At 39.9% G+C, this 24,553-nt stretch overlaps 1 protein-coding gene across 8 annotated transcripts in view; it reads right to left on the minus strand.

Annotated features, from left to right (window-relative positions):
* PTPRF (protein tyrosine phosphatase receptor type F) overlaps window positions 1-24,553 on the minus strand; it is a 394,797-nt gene that overhangs the window by 302,145 nt on the left and 68,099 nt on the right. The window contains exon 1 of one of the 8 annotated variants that reach the window (XM_075097852.1): window positions 2,982-3,000. The exons of the other annotated variants lie outside the window; for them this stretch is intronic. The gene's annotated coding sequence lies outside the window, so the exon portion shown is untranslated. Of the gene's footprint in view, window positions 1-2,981; window positions 3,001-24,553 lie in introns of those variants that run through there. 8 annotated transcript variants of the gene reach the window in all.

Raw genomic sequence — 24,553 nt, forward strand, 5'->3', positions numbered from 1 at the left:
GAACAGACAATACCAGTAGCCACAAGCATTTCACACAGCACTGACAACAGCAAGGAATTCCTTGTTCCTTGGTAAGCTCCCATGCTGGCTGACACAGCAAGAAGCACTGTGAGAAGCCAAGAAAAGCCACAACTTATCACAAGAAAATGGCAAATTGTGAAGAACCTGTATCGCGAGGTTAGCTGCCTAGGCACAGCTTTAATAGAGCTCTATAAATGCCTCAGTCTAATACTGACAGAGGTTAAAAACCTATTATCTTTCCCAAATGACAGTGTGAACATATGTTCAAACGAACACCCCGCCCCACCATGCTACAAAGTAGATTCTGCTCTTTCAGTTCCACAAATACAAACCACAGGGAGCATTTTAAATGAAAGCATGATGAAGATTACATTAGGCAAGTTTGATCTACTGTAAAACACTCGCGCACAACATTAGGAGGGAGAACAACCTTTAACACCTGCTTTCTCTTCAAACATAGCATTATCTCTGTGCATGGCTTGGCTCTTAATAGGATGAAATCTCAAGCTAAATTGCATGGCTTACTCCACCAGCAGAGAATACTTTAAATGTTTGAGACCTAGTGCCCCACTAATACTGAACTGGTGAGAATATTCTTCTAAAAATGTAATCGCTGCTGCACTGCCCAGCTGGCTGCCGCCCCACAGCACGGCTCCGCGCAGCAGAGAAGGTTTTCACCCCAGTGTGAAATGTTGTGACACAAGCGGAGATGTGGCAGCTGGAAAAGGACTGTTCGATCCAAGCACTGTTGAAAGCCATCATCATAAATATTCACACACAGACTGATTTGTTTTCCTACCAATAGCACACTGTTATTCACAAATATTAATTAGTTTCTAAATACCACCTGTTACTCAGCCCTCCCCTCCGCTGCGTGCCACGAGGCTCCTTGGCTGAGGATGCTTGCAGCCCCTCCGTGCTGCTCAGAGATTTAATGATGTTAACTTCCAGAGCTCACTCAGCTACTGGGAGGAGAGGCAGGGAATAATTACTTACTTATGTCTTTCTCTGCTGACCTCTCTGGAGGATGAAACGAGCAGCTTTAATGGCCTCTGATGGGAGCCTGGTCCAGCCCGTCTCAGATGGGAAGGATGACGACTGCACTGGTAGGTCTTTGGAGTGGAGAATAGTTTTAAAGATCCAAACTTCAAAGATCTCAAAGAGGGGAGAGTTCAAGCTCAAACACTCTCCTCACTGGAGAGAGGAAAGCTTCTAATGCAATCACTCGCATTTCCAGTGATCACTCATGCTTTAGACAGAGCTGAGGCACCAGGAATTGCCTGTCACATCCCACAGTATAAATAAATCTCAGTCTGCCAGAAGGAAAGCTGTTACAAACCTAAGAAATTTTCTTTGGATTTCTTTAGATCGCTTCCTCAAAGGATCTCTCTGAAGGTAAGAGGTACGGGTGTAGGCAGACAGCCAACACCACAAACACAGGATTCCTCCTCCCCACTAGCAATGGTGAATGTGTTCCTTCCTCCTCATTACATGCAGCACCCATTACACAAGGAAGTTTTGCAGAGAATTGATGAAATTTGGCAGAACAGTGATAAAATGCATGAGTTGATCGCACACTTAAGGCTAAAGAAGTGACACAGATGAATGAGTACTGTCTTGGTCTCTCTGCAAACCCTGAATGTAAGATCCCTCAGACCTTGGAAACACACTCATCCAGCAGAGATGACTGCTGGATGATGGCAAGTACAGACAACTAGGGAGGATGAGCTTATCTTGGTGAATTCAAATACAAACGGAAAAAGGAACAGGACTAATGCTGTGAGCCCAGGCTCACACCTAGCCCCATGGGAAGAGATGAACTTGAAGCATCCTCCTCTCACAGATGCCAGCTGAAAGACTCAAGCTCCAAAACCCAGCATTTGGCATTCCCGGTGTTTTAGGAAACGGTGCTGCCTTTTCAGTGCCGATGCGTCACGAAGGTTGTTATCCCACAGCTGACAGACTTGACACCAAGGCACAGATATCAGCTTGTACGCTTCCCAGGGAGGATACACAATCTATTCAATACAACTTCCTACAATATCAGATTTTTCTTACCAGGCACACAGCATGATTTCACTGGCACCATCCAATCCGAGCCCTTCTTAACAGGTTTTTTTTTTAAGATCTTATGCATCATGCCATCAGCTCTACAGAACAGCCAAAGTAATAACAGATTTAAGGTGAAAAATCACAGCAGTTTTTGCTGGAAAACTTAACTATAGGACAATTTGACCTTGTCCTTACTAAATATGGAACAGAGGAGTTGCGGCCAGGGCTTGCTATCCTAAAACTCCTATTAGGAAGAAAAACCCTCTGCAGTAGTCCCTGCAGACAGAAATAACCCAGGACTATCAGGCTTTTCTGAGAGTTTGGTTAACCTCACGTTCAAGTTGCTAAGATTGTAAAACTTACAAGTGGGAGGGCAAGACGCACACAAGAATGTCTACAGTCATTTTTCCAGTAACTGACAAACGTGGTGCTGAATTTCTTAGGGACATGAATGGCTAAAGCTGAAGTTAAGCTTCACTAGAGCTATATTTAGTTCTGCACAAATACAAATTAGGAAACACTTTCCTCCCAGTTACTAATGCAGTGTGACAGGAAACAATTATTTGCTCGGTGTCTAATGTTACCTTTGGTGAATATCTGGATGGCAGAAATTGTATATTGTATAATAAAGAACCAAGCTGATAATCTGCAAATCAGTGAGAAAACTCATTTACGAAGATGAAGAAACATTTGATTTGCACATGTCTGAGCTATACTAGTTTTAGCTATGCAGATAGTTAGTGTTGAGGCCTCTTTGGCTTTGATACTAATGTACAAAGTGAGTTTGTTTTCTGAATCCCACATTAATTTATTCAAGAACTCTGTGAATATATAGAGAATATCATGGCTTCTCCATAAATGTAAAACGAAGCTGGGCAGAAGGACAGAACAATTAAAAAAAAAACCACCATGTTTTACGATTTCAAGTGGCAGTTTATCTCTATGGAAAATGCAATTCTGGGTCACAAGGGAGCTCTCAGCTCAGCAATCACTTCAGACTTCAATGTCTACAAAACACAGAAGACAACAAAACGCGTGATTCAAATGAAGGGCTAGTTAGACCATAGAGAACCAAGCCATGATTGTACAGAGGAATCCCACGTGTTTCAGAAGTGCTCAGAAGGGCTGCACTTGAAAAATCCTAGGCATGTGGCCGAGAAGAAACCCTGCTCCTGCCTACTGCAGCAAGAATGCCAACTAACAGGCTTGGAGTTTCCAAGCCATCTAACACTGCATCCCTAGACACTAAGGAAGTTAGAAAGCATACAGCACCACAGCCGAAACATGTCCTTTCTTCTGGCACTGTTGGGCAAGTATTTGAAAGCCCCTTTACCATACTGAGTCATAAGAGTATTTCTAGAGCTGGAGTTGGCATTTCGTGCTTGGCTTAAGTGATTAAGACCCAATATAACCAGACAGGTGCACTAAGTATCTGCTTCCTGATGTGCTGGTGACCTTTCCAGTTGCAGGTCCCTTTGAGATGGAAGGCAGATGAGCGCTCGTCACCACCTGAAAGACCACCAACACCCAAGACTTTTTTACCTGAGGTAGGATTACTAAAACAAACACGTCTCTGCCTAATCTGCCACAGCTTTCTCCTAGAAAAAGGAAAAAAGGAAAAAAAAAAAAAAAAAAAGAAAGAAGCTAAAGAAGCTGAAACATTGGGTTTCTTGGTACTGTTTTGTAAAAGATTAACTGTTATTTTGGCAGTATGTTCTTGGGAGCAGGTCAGACACAGAAATGTGAGTTCTGGGCACAAAGCTAACAAACCTCTCACCATAAGCCAAAACATTTCTTATGACTCTCAAATTCTGAACAATTTCTCTTACCTACAGGGCCAAGCATGACTGATTTTGACGAACAAGTTACAAAGATTCCCAAGGAGAAATGACGCCTCCACTACTCCCACCTGTATGAAATCTAGGAACAGTGTTTACATGCTTTTTCTTCTTTGAAGATCCTGTGGCAAGGGGAAAAAATTCATGACCCAAATGCATACAAATCCAAGTGTATCAAAACTTCTCATGAGTTCACCAGCAGCCAGAGCTGCAAACTGAAGATGTCTCTGTGTCCTTGCACCCAACTGGAATATTTATCAGGCATAACATTTTTGCCCTGGTAAACTCAAGGTTTGACCAGGAATTTTAACTTCTGATGCCCACATGATCCCTGCCTGTGTTTTACTTGCAACATTTTTACTGTAACAAGGTAACTCCTACAGTGCTTTCTATACCAATCAGCTAAACAGTGCCGAAGTTAGACTTGTCAATGCTGCTGGAGGGAGTGGGACTACATTTTTTTCAGATATATCCAACTAACATGCTACCATTTTATCCAAGCTGAACATCTCACCCCCATTCCCAATATCGCCAAAGGAGCAGGAGCAATTGCAAATCTGCATTGCAGGGGTAGAGGTGCATGTCGATATACAGCCCAGAGTTCTTGCTGAGTACCGAAGGGCAACAGCTATGTCACCTTGTTCAGAGACGTACCAGATTAAAGGCTTTTCTCTGTTTTAGTGGTACTTTCACAGCCAGACTGGTAGGCCAACACAGGCACAAGCTTGATAAAACAAGATGTGGCTAAAGCACTTCATGCAGCTGATGCAATATTGATGTATTTTTCTCACTGCTCTTGTGTTATTCCTGTACACACAGCACTACGGCAATGCCCTCGGTGACTGAACAGGAAAAGTCTGACAAACTTCGCCAAAGAGACCAGACTGGACTTTCAGCAGTCAAGCACACGTAGGCCACATTCACCTTCTATTTGCCTAGAAGCTTTTATTAAGTTATTATACGACTCCATAACTTCTCCTTGGCTGTTCTCTCAGAAGAGAGAAAACAAAGCAAAATAAGGCTCCAGCTTCGAACAAGATGAACAGTTTCCCTGTATCAGACTCATTTTCACTAGAAATCCCCTTTCCCACCTTCTCCCACTCCCACCCCCATCCCCCACCCCATAGACTTATCCACTTACCATCACAGTGCTAAAATAATCAGGAGGAAAACTAGGAACCACCTTTCTGATACAGGCTACCACCCAGCACAGCACCTCCTCTCCCCTCTCAGAGGGTATTGAGCTTTTAAACAAATACGTAATGTGAATGGAGTTTCCAAGAACTCCATTGTTAGACATTTAAGGAATGAGGAAACAAGGATGACAGGCATACAAATTACCATTAGCTACTGAGTAATCAAAGGGATAAAGACACGTTTTAGGAATTAAGAGTAGCTAATTATTAGGAATTAGGATTAGAGTTATTCTTTTTAAGAAGAAACTAACTACTACACATCAGCCTGCTATGTCTTTTCTTGCACGCAGAATATCTGGCACGGAAAAAAATTCTTGAATGACAGCTCTTGCTTCATCCAAACCATCCATTCCCTCAACAGTCACCCCAACCTTGGAGTCTGCCGAGGGTAAACCAGAAGGAATATTTCATTTAGACACAAGCTTTCAAAATCCCAGCCCTCTGTGTTGTATAACCCATGGTAATACTCTTGTCCCAGAAAAACTGTTCTGATACTCAACTAGCTTGGAAAAGAAAAAAGGAGCAGTTACTGCTCCTTTGTCCAGGATGAGCTAGAAAGGAGCATCTGAGCACTGCTCAGTGGTTCCCCGCCTCCTCTTTTGCAAGATTTTAACTCCACATCAAGCAGACTTCTGCACAAAACCGACTTTAAGGGAGACTTGAGGACTTTGAAGGTTTTTAGAAGAAGAGAAGACTGTACTGGTATCTTGTCAACACTAGTAGAGCAGAACACCTCTAGCACAGGGGTACAGAAGTGAATCTGAGATAATAAAATGTCCAAACAACTACGCTATTACACAAACCTGCAAGAGGGCTATCGATATGACAGAGAGCATGAGGTCAGGCCTAGGGGTTGTTCTCTGAGGATTAGTGGCTATCAGCTTTCTTTGGTTGCCCAGCAGCTTACTCTACAGGACAGTAAATTCTGACTGTAATGGATAAAAGGCTTTTTTATTATGAGAAACAAATGTTACAATATTAATACAAAAATATACAATGGAAAGATTTGTTTTTAATCCATTGCAATTCGTTGCATCAGACTAGCACAACAGGATAATCTTCAAGTATCTAGCGTTAACATCTTGCTACAGCATAAATCCAAGAAAAGCAATAAACAGCATGAAGGAAAATTTCAGAGGAACTATTAGATCAAGTTCACATTAGTGTTTCCTGAAATGTGTCCTCCATTGCACTGAAGAGCTGATGCTTATCTCTCTACAAGGCTTTTGACACGAAGCCCAAAGACCCATAAGAATACATTAACACTGGAGAATTAGCAGCAACATCCAAATCGGTAAACAACTACCACCAGCAAACCCTCATTCTAGATATAATCAAGCCCTCAACACCTCTACAAAACATTGCTACTTCTTCCTCTTCCCCTCTTATAAAAGGGTAAGAAAAAATCAGAAACAAAATAGCGTCATACTGCTGGAACCTAAAAGGTTTTCCTTTCAGCAGCAGCAATGCTACCGTCCCAGGGAAGAGCTGGAATTGCAGTAATCATGGAGACTGGAATACCCAAACCCTGCCCACTGACTAAAGGTGATACTTACTGTATCGCACATCCATTAGTACAGCACATCTATTAGAGATGCATATTAAACATGGATGGATATACTCACAAAATCTAGACAAGCATATTTTTAAACAAAGAAACTGCTTTCCCCACTCCTATACCAGAATTATGACTTATAATCCCCAGTGAGTGATCTGCTATAACAGAAAGTATTAAAGAGAGCTTTAAAAAGTTATTTACAATACAAACACTCAATTTTTTGCTTAGTAAAATAAGTCAAAATCCCGTCTCAGAGCTGCCTGTATTTCAATTTTATATATGTGAATAAAGCACCAAAAAAAAGGAATATATTGATAATAGTAAAATAAATGCATTGCATAGACATTTTGCTCTACAATTCCACCTTTATACCATCGTGCACTGAAATATTTGCGTCTTCTGAAACTCAGAGAAAACTGAATATGACTTCAAATATAGCCAACATACAACAACACAGATTTCTGCATTAATTATAAAGGCTATATTGGCACTACGTATTTAGAAGTATATAAACAGTCTCAAACAGTACAGTAACCACAATGACCAACTGTAGAGAGTCAGGTTCTTATTTCTTCAATCACAAATACAAGAAATTCTGATTTCTTGTAATCCTGTAACGTGCTTGTACAAGTGACACAGAATTAAAAAAACTCCCAAATACGCAAATTTGTCTTTTCACACTGTTAAGGGTTTTTCCTTGAGAAGCAAAATAAACGCCTACTTTTAACATATATTTAAATAACATCTTAAAGTACTTAATAAAAATTAGGTTTATGTTTCTAAAGCATTACAACATATTTTTATGAATACACATAACATTAAAATGAATTTATCAAAAGTATTCAAATATATGTTCAAAAAAAACCTACATTTGTTTCCCATGCCTTCAAGAGAGGCAAATCACCAGCCTAAACAACTGAAAGTAATGCATTAAACCAACTCTATACAATGATTGACCTTTTGGCTGATGTAGAAATAGCTTTTTTTCCTAATTTCAGTTTATTCAGTTCATTCAATTCAATGACTTGATTTGCTAAAAATAAGAAATCAATTAAGAAATAACACAGTATAAAGATTTGTTTTCATTTTCCAATCTAGAAATAAACATTAAGTGCAAGAGGATGAGATCTACCGATCCTCCAGGGCAAAGACCATTTTCCAGTCACTATCCAGAGTTAATACCGTAACTATTTCAAACTTTGAAACCACTCCCTCATCAATTCAAAAAGCAAAATGCAGTAAGCTTGCTTTCGATTTTTGTATCCAGCAAATTTAAGAGAAACGTAGCTCACTATTTAATATTGTTTCATGCATTTTAACTGAATTCAAATTTTTACAGCAGTACAACTACATATTTAGCACTCAATGTATGTTAAACGAATACTTTACTACCAAAAATATAAGCATGAAGTACATGAATGCTTTGGCATAGTTAGACAATTATAACATATGCTTATAATGTTGACAAAAGGTGTTACCTTACTGTAAAAGCTGTACTTAGCAGCAAATCAAGGCAATCTAATAATTACCAAACTACTAATAATTAACCTCTCCTTTGAGAAATGTAACAAAGTAAGATCAAAGTAACTGATTTACATCAAAGTTTCTGCTTGATTTACATCATTATTTAAATCATGTTTCAGAGAATGAGATATTTATTACAAAGTAGCAAAAAAAGAGTGGAAAGATTTAATGAACTCTGACAATGATCTCTATTTTTAGCCTCATCCTAAATTCACCATGGATTTGGCAGAAAAATTCCTGAAGGTCCTTGAGCTACCCTATTGGTTTTGTAGCTGACAGTCTTTAGTTTTTGAATATTCAGATGGGGTAAAACTCAAGAATGAGTTATTTTACAATTACTTGGGAGCTGGAAACTTAGATACTTGGGTAGATTTCAGCACACCCCTAACCATGCCAGGATCATGTTCCTGCCGGTGAATGAAGCCTCCTAAGTACCTCCTACTCATCCACCCCCCAACATGTAACATCTCAACAGGACTTCAGAGAGAGTCCACAGCAGGATTAAGCAAAACATCCCAGAGCTCCGACACCATCTTTTGAGGCGCAGTAAGGAGGGAGGACAACCTCTTAGCTCAGACACAGTATTTTTCCTTTATTACAAGAATGAAAGAATTATGAGAAACATACAAAGTTAATGCAGACAAATTTTTTTTTTTTTTTTAATCTCACTAGTATTTTAATTAAAACCTTTTGTCATGTCTGCTAAGCAAGTTCAAAGTGTTGCAATGCAGTAGCAACGGGAATGCAGAAGTCTTGTTCTGTTTGGAGGGGGGGAATGTTTTTAACTTTTACCAAATCAGCAACTGTAATTACTACAGGAATAAATCAAATTTATAGCAGGCAAACGCAAGACACAATCATTTTTTGTGCGGCCATAAATGAGTTTACTTTTGTTGCGATGTGATAAAGTTTAATGTTTTCTGCAAGTCAGACAGACTATTTTGATAATATTCTTTACATTTCCTCCTTATTAACGAGATGAAAAGTTTGCTATTAAGATATGCAAGTCATCTCAATACATCTTGTTACTGGATAAGCTTCAACAAAATCTTAAAGCACTTTTTTTCTAACCACATTTACACAATAAACGCATAGACAAAATTCTTGCTTTGGTATTAGACAATGTTCTGTTCTTGCAAAATACCAAGAGGTGGAATTCAGCAAGCTGCAGCAAATCAGTTGGTCTTTTGTTTTGTTCATTTGCTCAGAATGCTGCAACAGGGGAGACAAAAGCTATTTTAATTTTCATTATTTGCAGTGATTATTTTTTCAATTTAACCCAATATGAGACAAAAAATGTTGCCCTTTTTTAATTTATCATGACAAAGACTACCTCTGCTATTTAAAAGTACTTTCACATCTCCACTTTCTCTACTAACCTTTTGTGAAGAACAACTTGTGATTGCTAGGCTATTTTTCATTTGCCTACCTCTATTCATAAAAAAAAAAAAGGGGGGGGGAGCATGTAAAATGGCAGATTTGAGAGACTGTTAAATAACTTGAATAGCTTACATACATAAAAATGATTACGGTTCTGTAAAACCTAAAAGTAATGTTTTCAAAACATGTGATCACCTCAGTATACAATGGCACCGCTAACCATGGAACAGCTCAAGCCTTCATTGGCATAAAACTGCACCAAACGCGTCATGAACACAAGTGATTTGTTCTTTGCTTGAATGTCAGTTTTGAAGAGCAAATATGTACGTGCACACGCACACGTATGCACTTGAGTGCCCATACAAAGGCCGTCCATAATCAAATAGACCTGACAGCTCCTACCTGAAAAAAGCATTTTTATGAGACCTCATAGTAGAAGTCAGCAGAATAGTTTGGACCAAGTTATCCAAGAATCCTACACCTACACGTTTCAGTTTCTCCTTGACATGGTCTGGAAATTTACCGGGGAAAGATACAGCAGAAAATACTGCAGGCAGGCTGTCACCTTTGGTGCTGGGAGAGGCAGCTGAGCGATGCCACCACAACGGGAAGGATGGTTCCTAAAATGTTTCTGCAGGAGCGCTGCGGAAAGACCTTTATCAGCTAGCGACTATAAATTTATTTTCTGCAGCAAAGGAACCTTCTGGCATAACGTGCAGAGAAAGGACATAAAACGCAATCTGTCTGCCAATGAAACTAAAAAGTTAATGCGAAGGTGGGAGAGGCAACATATTTTGTTGAAATATGTAGATATGCCACTTAGATCTCAACGCATGCCACCGTCTGACACCAAAAGGTGAAATGTTCTGATCTCTGCTGACAATATTTATACTGAGAAAACCTCCAATATTTAATTGAAAGTTCCCAAAACGCCCATCACCCTCTCTCCAGAAACAAGAGGGTTGGTTGAGAGCCCTCTGCAAGGCTGGCAAACAGGCGACAGAGCCTGTGGACCAGCTCGCCAGCATCACCTGCTTCTATCTTAGCACCTCTCAGCTATCTCCTTCCAGAAGACAACCGAGGAAACTGAACCATACCGTGGAAACTGAATTCACTTTGTTTTCTACAGCAAAAAAATAAATAAAATCCTTCCACAAGAAGGACCACTGCAGCCTGCATCACTAGCAGGGAGGGAGGCCAGCATCACCTGCAGTGCCGGCCACAGCGCACGATGACTGTGACTCTGCAGCGGAGGGTAGGAGGCTTTCGCTTGCAAACAATCAAACAATCCAGAAACAAGTTCACGGATTTGGGTTTTTCCTTTCTTCTCACCTTTGTTAGATAATTTGTGTCATCTGTAACATTAAATAAAAGCCAAGCAGAACAGCATCCATGTCTTTTATAAACAGTTTTTTTAAAAAGTAACAAAACAACCGTTGCCCTCTAATCTAATAAAAGTGTTAAACAAGACCAGTAATATTCCATCAAACAGGCATGCAGAACTCTAACGCAAGTTAAACAGACACATATACAGAAGAAAATTAGGGCCTGTGTAATACAACTCAAGTTTCTGTGAGGCAATATTAAAATATAATTAGCTAAATATTTTAAATCAAACATGAAGATTTAGTAAGGCCAAAAGAGGGCACAAGATCTAAAGGGCAATGGATCTAAAGATACACTTTTAAATATTTAAGCCAGTTTTTCCCCCTGAATTTTTATCACCCTATTAACATAAGTTTATACGTTTTTGTATAATAAATTTGTGCATTACAATGTTTTTTTTCAATTGTTTAATCTTCCTATTTCTATTTTTTAAACATCCAGCAATCGCTCAAGCCTCTGGGTGTATTTATTTTAATTAAATACAACAAAACCAAATTAAAAGCTTCTGCATTGTTTGAAAGAGAAGACCACTCAGAATTTTCCTCCATGTTTTGCAATAGAGATCTGTCGGATACATCCCCAGAGTAACCCCACCAAAGACAATAGCTGCACCAACAGCGATTTGTCTGCATTGTGACAGGAAACGTTTAACACACACAGACACAAAAAAAAAGAGAAGAGTAATTTAATATTTGTATTGTGTTTGCACAAAGAAGCGCTGATCAGAGCGAATGCCGAATGCGTGGGGTAGCACCTTCCACCCTGTGCCCGTACGAGGGCACGCTCCCACGTGCCAGATGCAATGGAGGACGGACATGCTCAAGGACAGCCTGAAGCTCTGGCTGTCTAGTCCCACCCTTACTTCTCTTTTATCAATTATCTGCTTTCAATACATGGAAGATGGATGTTGACATGTTTTGGCAAAAGACCTGTCCCCCATCAACACCCCTATGGACACCAAGCAAGATGACGCACTTCGGCAGCCTCTCCCAAGGGCCGACTGGTCCTTGGCTCTACCGGGTGGCCAAAGCATCACTTCTCTCTAACAACTCCTACCAATGCGCCTGGGAATGAGTCTTCATTCCACACTGCATTCACCAGCTTCCTGGTTTTGTACTTTTTGGAAAGGTACACTCAAAGCTGTGGCCACGCCAACCTACTTGTGTGGGGGCCAGTCTCTGTGTTCACCTGAAAGCGGTAATTCCAGGTTCTGCCTTCCTGTTCACCCACTGCTATTTACTCCCACAACCAGAACAGTGCAGTTCAAAACACAGAAGGTAAATAGAAAGGCTTAAAAGGCTTCTCCCTGTACCTAGCCAGAAAAATATCTTCTCAATATTTATGCCTTTTCACCGCAGCCCATTTCTTCTGTAACAAAAGGCTGCTTTTGAGGTAAACTCCTTACAGAGCATTAGGGCAACAGACTCCAACAGCACTTGAGATACTGTTAGAACAGGTTTTCCGAAATCCTGCATGAACACGCAGGAACGGCACATGCAAGGAAGAAAACAGGATTTCTATGGTCTTTCAGCCCACCATTCTAACAGTGTAGAAATTCAATGTAGACAAAGGCAGACAATACTCAAAAATGTGCTACTGCTTCAGAGTATTAATATTCATATTCATGCTTTTTTGTAATTATTAATATTATGATCTACAGTACAGTGGTATTCAAAGGTGGTTTTTTTTCTTTAAATAAGCTTACACTGATGAGAAGTTTTTCACCAAACTCACTCTTTTACCTTAAAGGCAAATGCAAGTTTGAAAGGCAGTATTTTAAGGGGGCTACTTTTGTTCACATACATGGATCTAGTTACTGAATACAAGCAGAGTTTAACAATAAGAGTAGCAAATAAACAATTTCAAGTTACACAAATCGCCCTGTCCTTTTAGGAAATAACCTGGAAATAGTCTACTTCAGCAGAGACTAGACTACGTAGAAATTACTCATCTTCAAAGTCTGAAGAAGACCAAAGGACAAGCGGTGCCCTTCTCAGAGTCTGTCCAAGTGGTGCTGCTGAAACTCGCATAATTTCCCCCGCCCTTTAGGCAACTTTAAAATCTCATTTGCTTTAACTCTACTTCTTCCAACAGAGAGCCTTTCTGGGTATTAGGTTTCAGCATCAATTTCACATCTTTATATTAGTTTCACCTAATTTTCAGACTTCCACTCACCAGTTGCAGAAATCTGGAGAAATAATTTCCCAGAGTGAATTACTTATTAAAAAGCAAACATATCAATGAAAGAGCCCAAACTAGGCACCGTGCGAGGCCAAAGTAATACTCCCAGCCCCACGATTTCTCCCAGCGGATTTTGTCAAATCACTCTGAACTACTCACGAACACTGCTGGTAATTTTTTTTTATAGCCAACAAAGGGGCAATTACAGAGTAGCACCAAGACACAGCTCACATTTTGGGAGGATTTCACCCAGAAACATGCCACTGATATTCACATTTAAGATCTCCCAGGGCCCTATTACTTCTTGCTTTTCCAATAACATCCAGGATTGCTTTGGCATTTGAAACAAAAATCAAGCCTTAACGAGCCAGTTTCCCAAAATTTGCTTCCTTTTAATTGTGACAATACAGAAATTCATGCTAAACTACTCAGCTATCTACCTGGTTAATTTTACAGCTGTATTCATACTCTAGGTGAATCACATTTAGAAAATTATATATATTATATATAAACATGGTGTGACATTCTGTCAAGATACCTTTTATTACGTAATCCCATCCTTTAGAAAGACCTGAAGATAGTTTATACAGTCATTTGGAAATGTAATCCTGGGATAGATGTCTAAAAAGTGTCAGAGAAACAACGCTGATCGTCAGAGGAGTTTCCAAGTGGGGGATAACTCCCCGCTCCCCCAAACCTCAGTATTTTGGCTTGCGGGCTCCTGGCTGGTGCCAGGAGTGCTGTGGGGCAGGACAGGCTCCTGCCAGGGCACCGAGACCAGAAAATCAGCAACCTGTCCCAACTATCCCTCCTCCCCCCCACTTTATTTTGGGGCAATCTGTCCTAACGCACAAGCCCCACTCAGACATTCCATCTTTACTACCTTGTTTCATTGCTATGTTATCCTGCTTTTATCCATTCCCAGACTTTCAAGAAGGAAGAGATATGAAGGCGGCGGGGGGAGAAATAAAAAGGAGAAAAAAAGGTATTGAAAAACCCCAGTAGGGTGCACAGAAAACACAAAGAATAAACCCAAGGAGTCATTCCCAGGTGCACCTGGCACCACAGGTGGCGCATATCAAGGCCAGAGAGGACCACCTGCCCTCAGGTATCACAGGCTCCCCAAACTAACCCTAGGTGGAAAGCTGATCTGCAAAAAAATCACCCCCCACCCCCAAAAGCCCCTCAGCTCTCACAGTTTCTAATCATGCGGGGGGGGGGGGGGGGGGGGGAACGAACAAACAAACAAACAAACAAACAAAAAACAAACACAACACCACCAACCAACCACCACCACAACATAACACAACACACCCCACAGCTCAGTTTTATCCTCTGATAAAGGAGACCTCTGTCCCAAACCCTCACCCCAAAGCACACCCATCCCTGACATCAGGTACAAACGAGGCTCCACCACAGCCAGGAACCACCAGCAAGACTCACTGCCACTCCATCAGCATTATTTGATAACCACCCTACCTTCTCCACCAGTATTAAAACTCAGCAACTTATCTCCAAACCAATTAGGCTCACCATAAAGACACACTTACTGTTGCAGGAACGAATTGCATTTTAGTAGCACTGTCCATTTTACAGAACTTTAAATTAAATTTCACATAAAACCTCAGCTTTAGATGTCCCTTAATCGGTCTCCTGTTTATGACTTCACAAAAGCCTACCCAACATAAAAATTTGTCAAACACAGTAATTTCTTCAGTAATGTTCAGCGCACCAAATGGTTTCTGTGCAAATCAAGTGATGACCCACCTCCTCCCATAGGAAAGCCAAGAGAATGCTTTTATGCTTTTTTCCCCTCTAACAGTTCAGTTAACCCTAACCCCCTATTTCTCTTTCATTTCCAGTCAGATGGCTTCCTCAGCTGAAAAATTTAATTCCTGATAAGACAACCTTTCGACCAACAGAAAATGGACTTTTGACTAAGGGCAACCAGCTGCACCAGCAGAGGTTGTTCAATTCTGTTTAGATTTTTTTTTTCATTGTACTCGTAATCACCGCGACACCACTGGACACAGAAATGAAATTAGGTGCAAAAAACCCTGATGTGTCTTGATTCCACAGGTGCTCTCCAGCAGGCTCAGCCTGGCATCCCCACCGCTCACAGCGAGGAGGCAGAGGCGGCTGCAGCTGCACGGAGAGGCTCCCACATAAGGCATATTCATTGCAAAGGTAACTTACCATCCTGTTAACATGGCTTATAGACAGCTGTAAATTTTCAGCATTACAACACTTTATGATGTTAAATAATGCATCATATGTTCAACAGACATTTTATCGTACATTTTTCCACTTTGAAGACTTTCATGGATCCTACACAAATTGCACACAGCTGCATATTACTGGTAGTTGACAAGTTATTAAAAACTACATTATCTGATCATCTGAGAAACAGAATGCAATAGTGCTGCTGAATACTACAACGTGCATAAAAAGGAATGTTGTAGTCCAATTTAAGTGCTTACCCTTATGAAGAAATTTTTTTTAAATAAAGATCTACTGCTTCTACAGCATCTGAATGTGCACTACTGCATATTCTGCATATTAAAAAAGAGTCATATTGTGAAGAGCTGTACTACAGTGCAAAAACTGCTGCTGGAAATATTGCAGTTACCTGGCTTTCCTTCAAGTAAAATCCCCAAATAAATATTGTATTAGCAAACCTGTTTGTGCTTCATTTTCTGATAACAGAGCTTGGTTAGGACTCGAGAAGCAGATAAATCACAGAGCAAGCACTAGAACTCAGGACAGTCAGCTTCCAACTTGTTTGAACTTGACTGTATATTGCCAAGCTCGAACAGAAGTAAACTGCTGCCCTGTAACAGTTTAGATCATGTGTCAAAAATCTTTCAAGCATAGTTATTTGTATTTTAATATTGCCTGAAGGTCCTAAACCAAGATCGTACCCCATCATCCTGGATTCTCCATCATACAGTTCCCGTCTTGAAGAAGTTTTGATCTAATATAGACAAGATACAACAAAGAAATAGAACGAGCAATCAAGAGAAGAGAAGAGTGGGAAGTCATCAACTTAAAGGTACAGTTAGTTAGTTCTCTAACTACTGAAAAATCCCTCTAGGCAAGGAGCAAATAAAGATAAATAGTAGTAGTTAGCATAGGAGCCCTTTAAGGAGTAAATATCTAAGTAATTCTGAAAAGTAGCTACTGTACTTTCAAACCTGAACCTGAACTAGTACTATGTAATATAATTTATGATCTTAAACATTATCAATTTCTGGCAGAGGAATAATAAGCCATCTACATTCTTGCCATTTTCTAGAACAACTGAAAAGGAATTGTTGCAAGTGATCAAGCATCAAGAACGCATATAACCCCTTGAAGTCGTCTTTGTTTGTTCCCATATTGCTAAAAGACAAAGGTCCTTAAAGGCAGGTAAGGTCCATCCAGCCTAGGAAGCGGGAATTATAACCACTCATTTTCACTGCATTTTCAACAAGAACTACATTCACCAAGGTTTCTAGTTGCCTTAACTAAAGGCCATTTGCCTCTTTATCACAGCAATCTAAGGAACCACAGGCTTCATGAACAACCTTGCCCACTAGTCTTCTCCCTCCTTTGCAGAGTTAATTAGCAATATTCACTTTTTTCTTATCAGCACCAACCATTTTGTAAGCCCAGTTAGAGATTCTTCCACATTAGAGAAACATGAAGCAAGAGGTCTTCCATTTTGGATACCACCTCAATAAAACTTAAGTAATAAATACTGAATTTCATGTTTTTGGTGCAGTAAGACATTAGGAAATGTAACTTGTAAACACAAAGCATGTAACTGGATCCCAATAAATAAATAAACAAAACAAACCAGGAGTTCAAGTCATTTTCCATGACCACATTAATCTTCCAGAAAGCCATGCTTTACTGTGACTGATTTGTCCTTCCCATTTAAAACGGATTCTGTTTAAGGGCTAGTAATGGCATTTGCCATGTGTCGTGACAGGGGATGGAGGGAACCAAAACCCATAAATCCAGGCTGAAAGCTTGTCTAAGACTGACGCTGCAGTGTTGAACCTCTGTCTCCTGGATGAGTAAGGTCATCACCAGAACGAAAACCACCACCAGTGACAACAAACCCGGATACTGCAACATCACAGGTGGAGAGACAAAAAGCCCCCACAATTTACTAAATAACCATCAAGACCTGCGGCTGTGCAGACTGATTACAATCTCCACTCTGGTATTTTTTTATTACTGAACACTCATCCTCCAGAAACATCATTTGTAATACACTGAACCCAAGTTTCTGAGCAAAATGTACGTAGTACGGAACCCAGCCAAACACTACTGATTACACCACTCTCTTGAAAGCCTGCTGGCAAGGTATGCGTTGCTTCAAAATAATCTGAAATGAGGAGTCTTCATTCTTTATGAAAATAAAATAACCTGTTATCTCACTCATCTGAAGTTACCAAATATTTACTTCCCTGGGTGAGGAAAAAGCAGACCTTCTTGAGGTCCTTTATTCCCACTGAGTGGCCGTGAATATGAATATGCATAGCAGTACAAAAGAATATAAAAATAGAAAGACAACATACAAACTCCCACTACTATCAGTATTTGAATAATAAGGCAGCTTTATCTTAATCAGTATACCAATTTATTCACATGGGGTGACAAGAATATATTAAAGATATTCTGAAGTTGGGCCATTAAATTGCTTAGACAACCTGCTCACCAGTGCTGTTGGCAATTAGGAACGCATTTTCACTGGAGGCTTTCTGTAGAGCCATGCTTCAAAGGTTCAATCTGCAGTTTATTAAGTTACCAAGAAACACTCTGAGAACTGTTCCTCTGTCATGTAAGCTCATTGCTTCCAACTAATTAAACATACTACAGTTCATATTCTTAAGAAGTCAACGTCCTTCTGCCAGTTTAGCATTTGCACAACCACGAGAAAGGTAACTTTATGCAGCCAAACTACACTAATCAACACTGGGTTGGCTATAAATGTCCTCTATCCCAAAATAATTTTTATTTACTCCCAGCACATTTGGACTAAAGTGTTTTTCTTTTAGTCTTCTGCAGTACTCATGATTCTGTACACATACTCACGTATGCACATGTACATGCATGAAAGGCAAATTTACTCGGACTTTTCTATTAAGGGAAAACTTGGCATTTCTCTAGCACAAAGCTGTAAAAGCTAGCTGGAATGCAGATCCTAATCACCAGAGAAAAACCTGTTGAAAGAAGGGATCCACACCTCGCTGCAAATAGAGCTGTTCCACTACGACTGGGGGAACAAGCAACGAGCTCCTAAGAAATGGAAAAAAGCACTGAGAGGTAAAGAATAAAGAACAAAATTACAATCACCAAAGTTTCAGTTTCTTTTGCATTAAGGAAATTGAGTAAAAAAAAAAGTGCTCAAGCAGCAAACCGGGAGGAAATCATCCAAAACTACCTGGATAGTTTGCCTTAGTCTTCAGAGAGGGCAATAGCAGCGAGAAAGGCAGGATGAAGGCAGGACACTGAAGGCAGTCAGCATGGACACAGGAACTACAGCAACCGAAGAGGAAGCCCAGCTCTACAGTACTCAATGCATTGCAGCTCAGGAACCCAGAGAAGGCCTTTCAGCACATTCATATGGGGTGTGATTACTGCAGGTCTGATAGCAAATATGTCAGGCTAGACTGCTACTAGAGGATCACAGAATAGCAAATGCAAATGTCTGTTTAAAAAAAGGGAAAAACTAATTTTGTTATCTAAATGTTGGCTGATTTGATCTCAGAAGTAATGAAATGTTTTAAAACATTTCAAAAGACAGATAATTAGAGACCTGAAGGAAAGAGAAAAAAAAAAAACAGGGTAAGACACAACTTGGGTTAACCAGCAATAATTCATGCCACATTTTCCCAGTATGTTTTGCAAATGAAACACCAGACTTCTCTAAACATAATGCGGTGCGTCTCATTTATCCAGCTATCAGAAAACAACACTGCGATGTTATGTAGGAAATAACCAATTCAGAGGGAGAAAATAAAAAACCGTGTAAGTATCCTAAGATAAATAAGGAAAGGGGCTAAAGTCAAAAGGTCAAATTCGAACAAGAAAAATGAGGCTGTAGTGGTTACTAATAGGATTTTTTTCCCAAGGGTTTATCCTGAGATAAACCTGTGTATATATATAAAAATGAAAGTGACTTGAAGAAAAAAGAAAAACACTAATCAAATTTGCTGCATGTCAGAGTAGAGGATGACATCTGTCATACACTAAGAACAGGGTAATATTAAGGACGGATAACAAATATAGACCCAAATACTTAGTACCACATACAAAGTTGTGCACTCAAGGAGGAAACAAGAAGATTGTACCTGGTACAATCAGGTAGAAAATTATTAAGAAAGAAAAAATTTGGTGCATTAGATGGAGGACAGATAAGTGACACAGCTCTGAGAAAAGTCTCAGAGAAGGATTTTTATTGCTCACATTACGTGAGGCTCAGTACAGCCTCACGGGCAGCCTTGGTCACTCATATTGACAAAAAAATTCCTTCAAAACCAGACCCTGCAGACAAAAGATCCCTAAACAAATTTAGGCTAGAAACCAGCAATTTCTTTTAATAGGAATGATTTGCCCATTCAGCAAGCAATAGCCACACACACAAAATTTTTGAGGTGGTATTTGATCAGATTACAAGGAGGAGTCTGATGCAATCGCCTGCGATAGCGGTGAACTAGGTGTGATGTATTTGTAGCAGGGGAAAAAATACAGGGGAAAATGTGAAAGAAAATTGGTACTGGTAAACCAGGAAGGGCAACTAGTGAATGAACCAGAAAGCAAGCAAGCGAGTACATGGTTCGCTATACTCTCTTCTCTTCATAAAATATCACCAAAACCACTGTTGAGACACTGGTTTCATTCTGAAAGAAGGTTCATAAAATAGGGGACAGACCAGGGTTATACAAACAGCAAGAGGGGATTTGCTTTGCTTTATAGAAAAAAAAAAAAAAAAAGGGACCTTTGGTGTCACTCAATGCCTTCTGAAAACTTGACAGGTCAGAAGTATTTCTTAATTCACTAACAAACTCCCCCTCAAAATGTTTTTCTTCAGCTAAAATCTAACTCCTGAAGTAGATCTCACCAAGGTTTTTCAGAGCTTCACTACAGGCACTTCAATAACACGAAGATTAGGACACAAGGAATGATGCATTTTACTTCATGGCTAAATTTTTTTTGTTTTTATTTAGAAACAAATTTTTAAGTCCAATGGAGAGACTTCTCTTAGATCAACCTAATACCAGAGGCAACTGCTCCAGCAGATAACTGATCTGAGAACTAACCGTCACAGTCACATTGCCTTACTCAGACTGCTTTAACAACTCCTAGACAATGCAACCAAATACATCCCTTGCACAAGACAACTCACACCCCAACAGCTGGGAACCACCAGGGCAGCCTGAATGGCGTATTTAGCACACGCAGATTCCTGACAATTCATTTTTTTAATTTTTTTGCTTCTGGTAGTAAGATAAGAAACATAACAGCATCCCTCTAGTAAACCAAGAGTTATTTAGCCCCTATAAGCCTTCACAACTCCTAAAAGGAGGAATTAAAATGGATTTAGAAAATTTATAAAGGACTAAAATCTAGTTTGTACAGTCATGCTTAAGCAGAGGAGAGAAGGTGGCCCCCTGCACCCTGCTGCAGTGGCCAATGCCACACCTGGCAAGCCACCTGAGGAAAAGGCATGTAAGTGAGCAGCAAAATATTAGACTTGGGTACGGTGGGAAGAACATGCTCCTGACCCCTGAAACTACCAATCCTATATTCTCAAGAAATGAGAGCTGGTTAAAATTATTCTGTGCTGCATATCTGTTACTGTTGGCAATTGTATCATTATATTTTTATTGGGTTGGGGTTTTTTGAGGCAGGAAAATAATTGAATCTTTCTTGCAGCAAATTCCAGAAATTAAGTTATTACTATATAAACATCACTTTATTATTTCTGAAGTATGTCAGTAGACGCACATGCACTATACATATATATAAAAATTACTTCCACTTCTCTTTTTCTAATTTTAAGTAGTGCAAGTTCTCCTCCCTTTCAGAAATAACCCTACTTGAAGTTCCACTGATGAAAAGAAAAAGCAAGCCCTTTAAACTGAGCTATTAAGTCTTTTGTTTCTCAATCTGAGATGAGCAGAAGATGCATATAATTATCCTCTGTCCAAAAATGATGTGTTTCCAGTACCAAGTTAGTAAGGTCCTTACACTGCATATAAAAATATTCCCCAAAACATTTTCTTGATCCAGCAACCATCCCAAGCTGAGCCAGCCCTATAAAGAACAGGAAAGGTGGAGTCAGGGGGCAGAAAATAGAGGGAAAAAACCACATGACCTGCGTTGATACAGACCATTGAACGTAAGGTTGCTTCATACACAGACTTGTACGCATCCAGTCCCCAAAGCCTTCTACAAGTTGCAGACACCATGATGAAACTCTCTCCATTTTGTAAACACGCTACTGCTTTCCTGGCGTTTTCTTGTAACAAAAGCAAATATAAGCTGCCAGGAATACTAAGTAAGAATAGTCCTGAAGGAGCTGGCAGATTCCATCATAAACCTCAGATGAAAGTGCTGCTGAACGTTAATAAACACTCCAGCACTTGCAGACCCTCTTCCACACACCAGTATTGGCATAGCAATATGCATAACATCCCTGCTATGCAACATGAAGAGCATGCGCATCCGAAGGAACAGCTATGCGGCCAACACAGAGATTATCAGAAGCATAATGTCAACCATAATGGGAAACAAGGGAGAGAAGTCAGGACATCAGATGTCTAAAATACGACATTAAATACACAGCTATCGCCAGGACATCAGAACAGGCTGTGGACAAGCGGCTCAAACCCATTTTCCCTTTCTCACATCAAGAAAATAGGTAACCTTGGGAATCTGGATTCTTGATCTCGAATGTAATATCTTTGTTTCTTCTCCTCTCTGCAGCCTCTGAACATTTTTAGTTTCAACATAATGAAGGTGGCAGAAACAAAGAATAATCTGAACAAGCTGAATGTTCATTATCTTGTCATAATGCACAAGACTCACATGTTCTGAAAGGCTTCTATTCTTTCCTTTAAATATTTTTATTCAAATAACCTCAAACGCTGTAGAACCTGAAGTTCAATACCCAAAGGGGAACCCATATGTTCTCTTTTCCACCCTTAAGAAGAAAATAGGTATTTATATATCTGCATGCCACAGAAGTACAGCCCACCATGCCCTTCTGTAATGCTGCTGTAGTAACTGAGTTACTGCCAGCATAAACCAGCCAAAAGTATCTGGTGGACACACCAGATCCAGAAGCCCAGATAAGCCCCCGCTCAGGTAGAGGCCTACAGCAAGCAAACTGTAAAAACAGTAGTGGCATTAAAAAAAAAAAAAAAAAAAAAAAAGATCCCTCTGTATCAGTTTTTAACAACTGTCAATTAGTGATTTTCCAAGTTGCACGTGATATGTAAAACTTGGGATTTAATAGGCACTAACCATCCTCCTTTAGTTCACTATGAACATTTGACCACTCTGTGATGAGTTTTAAAGTATTCCTGTCAGCAGACTCAAAACCCCTGTCTGAGAACCCCAGTGGCAGTATAGGAGTAATGAAATCACAAGAATATTTATAAACAATGTTTTTTTCCTACCTCTTTTTCTGTATTCCTCTCAACTGCACAGAGCCTATTGCTCAGCTGTGACAGGTCAAGTAGAGGCTTGACCTAGGAGTTTTGAAACGTTAAGAGCTTTCAGTGAGGGACCTTCTTCTAACCTTCCTGGAAAGCTATGCCTGCCGTGCCAGCCGGCTCACCTACACCCACATACTTGCAGGCTCCTTCAGACAATTTTCCTCTCCAAGAGCTAATATTGACTCTTCCCCATGTTTTTATTAAGTCTATTCTTTATTACAGTTCTTATCAATATGCACTGTACATTTACTGTCTGCAGCTCCTTGAAATGCTCACCAAGCTCTGAAGGAACAAAGAAAAAAAAGGGTGAAAAAAAAAAACAACACTCCATGGCATCACATTTGTAATCTTCTATTCTTCAGCATCAAGGCTGATTTAAGTAATAGGTTACAGACCAGAGTCAGCGGCTCATCAAGTTCACATTCAAATGCTTTTAGAAATCTTGATTTAATACCATCTGGTCCTAATGATTTGTTACAGTTCCTTTCACCAATTAATTATAAATCCTATTCCACTGACACTTCAATTTGAGACAGTTCCTCAGAAAAGTCTTCTGGAAGAAAAAGGCTCCAACATGCACAACTCACCCTACAATCATCTCACACGCAAAGAGATAGTTTAGTTTCTACATTGGCATTCCTGTCTTTCTCAAATGCTCCTTTTACACCTGGAAGCCAATCTATTTGGAAAAGGTTTTATTAGTGGCTTTTATTTACAGCCATTAATAAGCTGGTCTTCAATCTCGGAAGCAGACTTTCCTGTTTCATTCTTACATTCAACTTTCCAGAATTCATGCCCTTTTCTAGTCTCCATGTTTTACCATGGCTTCCTCTTTCTGAGAAGTATCTTTTTACTTCCAGTAATCTTCTTTGGTTTGACCATACTGGCTTTTCCCCTCTCCAAAAACCACTTTTTTTATTGGCAACATAAGTCCACTCTTCACCACTGTCTTTAAGCAGCCAACCATGCATCCTGCAACCACTTTAAACTTTCAGCTGTTTCTTTTACGAAGGCAAAAAGAACAGAGAAGGAATTCTTATCTTCATGATTTTCATGTCATTCTCATTATAGAAGTTGAATGTGACAGTGATGGGGGGGTTTATTGCTCTAAAATCGAGTACAAGACAGCCGCTGTCACAGTACCTTTACTCTACTTCCACCTCAAACAGACTGCACCAAGACATGATTCTCTTCTCGAGGACTCTCCACCGAGCTGCTCCACAAAACAGCCATTTATGACATTTCATGCATAATCCCTGCACAAAACCTGTCTTGACGTGAAGGCAGCCCCCATAATGGTAACAGAGGCTGAGTTTTTTGTTCTTACAAGCTTTGTAATCTTTTAGCCACGTATAGTAACTTATTGATGAGACAAAATAATTGTAGTCATTCAACTGAAAACTATCACTGTTAGATACCTCCAGAACCCCAGTAAATAAGAAAAAATTTCAGTTTCCATCTACCACACCTGGAAAGGTCAGACAGCCCTACAAATCTTATGCAAATATCATGTAAATATCTGTGTCGATTAACCCCAAGCACTGTGTTGATTAACACCCAAAACACTTTCCCAGAGGCAGGCTGAACAATTGGTCCAAAGTGTTAAGATTATTAGTACAGAAACACCACCAATAAACCTCCAGTGGAGCTCAGGGCCCAAAGTGAAAAAAAGATACTTCACAGACAGGAATATACCAATCC

Source organism: Phalacrocorax aristotelis, chromosome 6 (assembly GCF_949628215.1).
Source record: "Phalacrocorax aristotelis chromosome 6, bGulAri2.1, whole genome shotgun sequence".
Taxonomy (NCBI): Eukaryota; Metazoa; Chordata; class Aves; order Suliformes; family Phalacrocoracidae; genus Phalacrocorax; species Phalacrocorax aristotelis.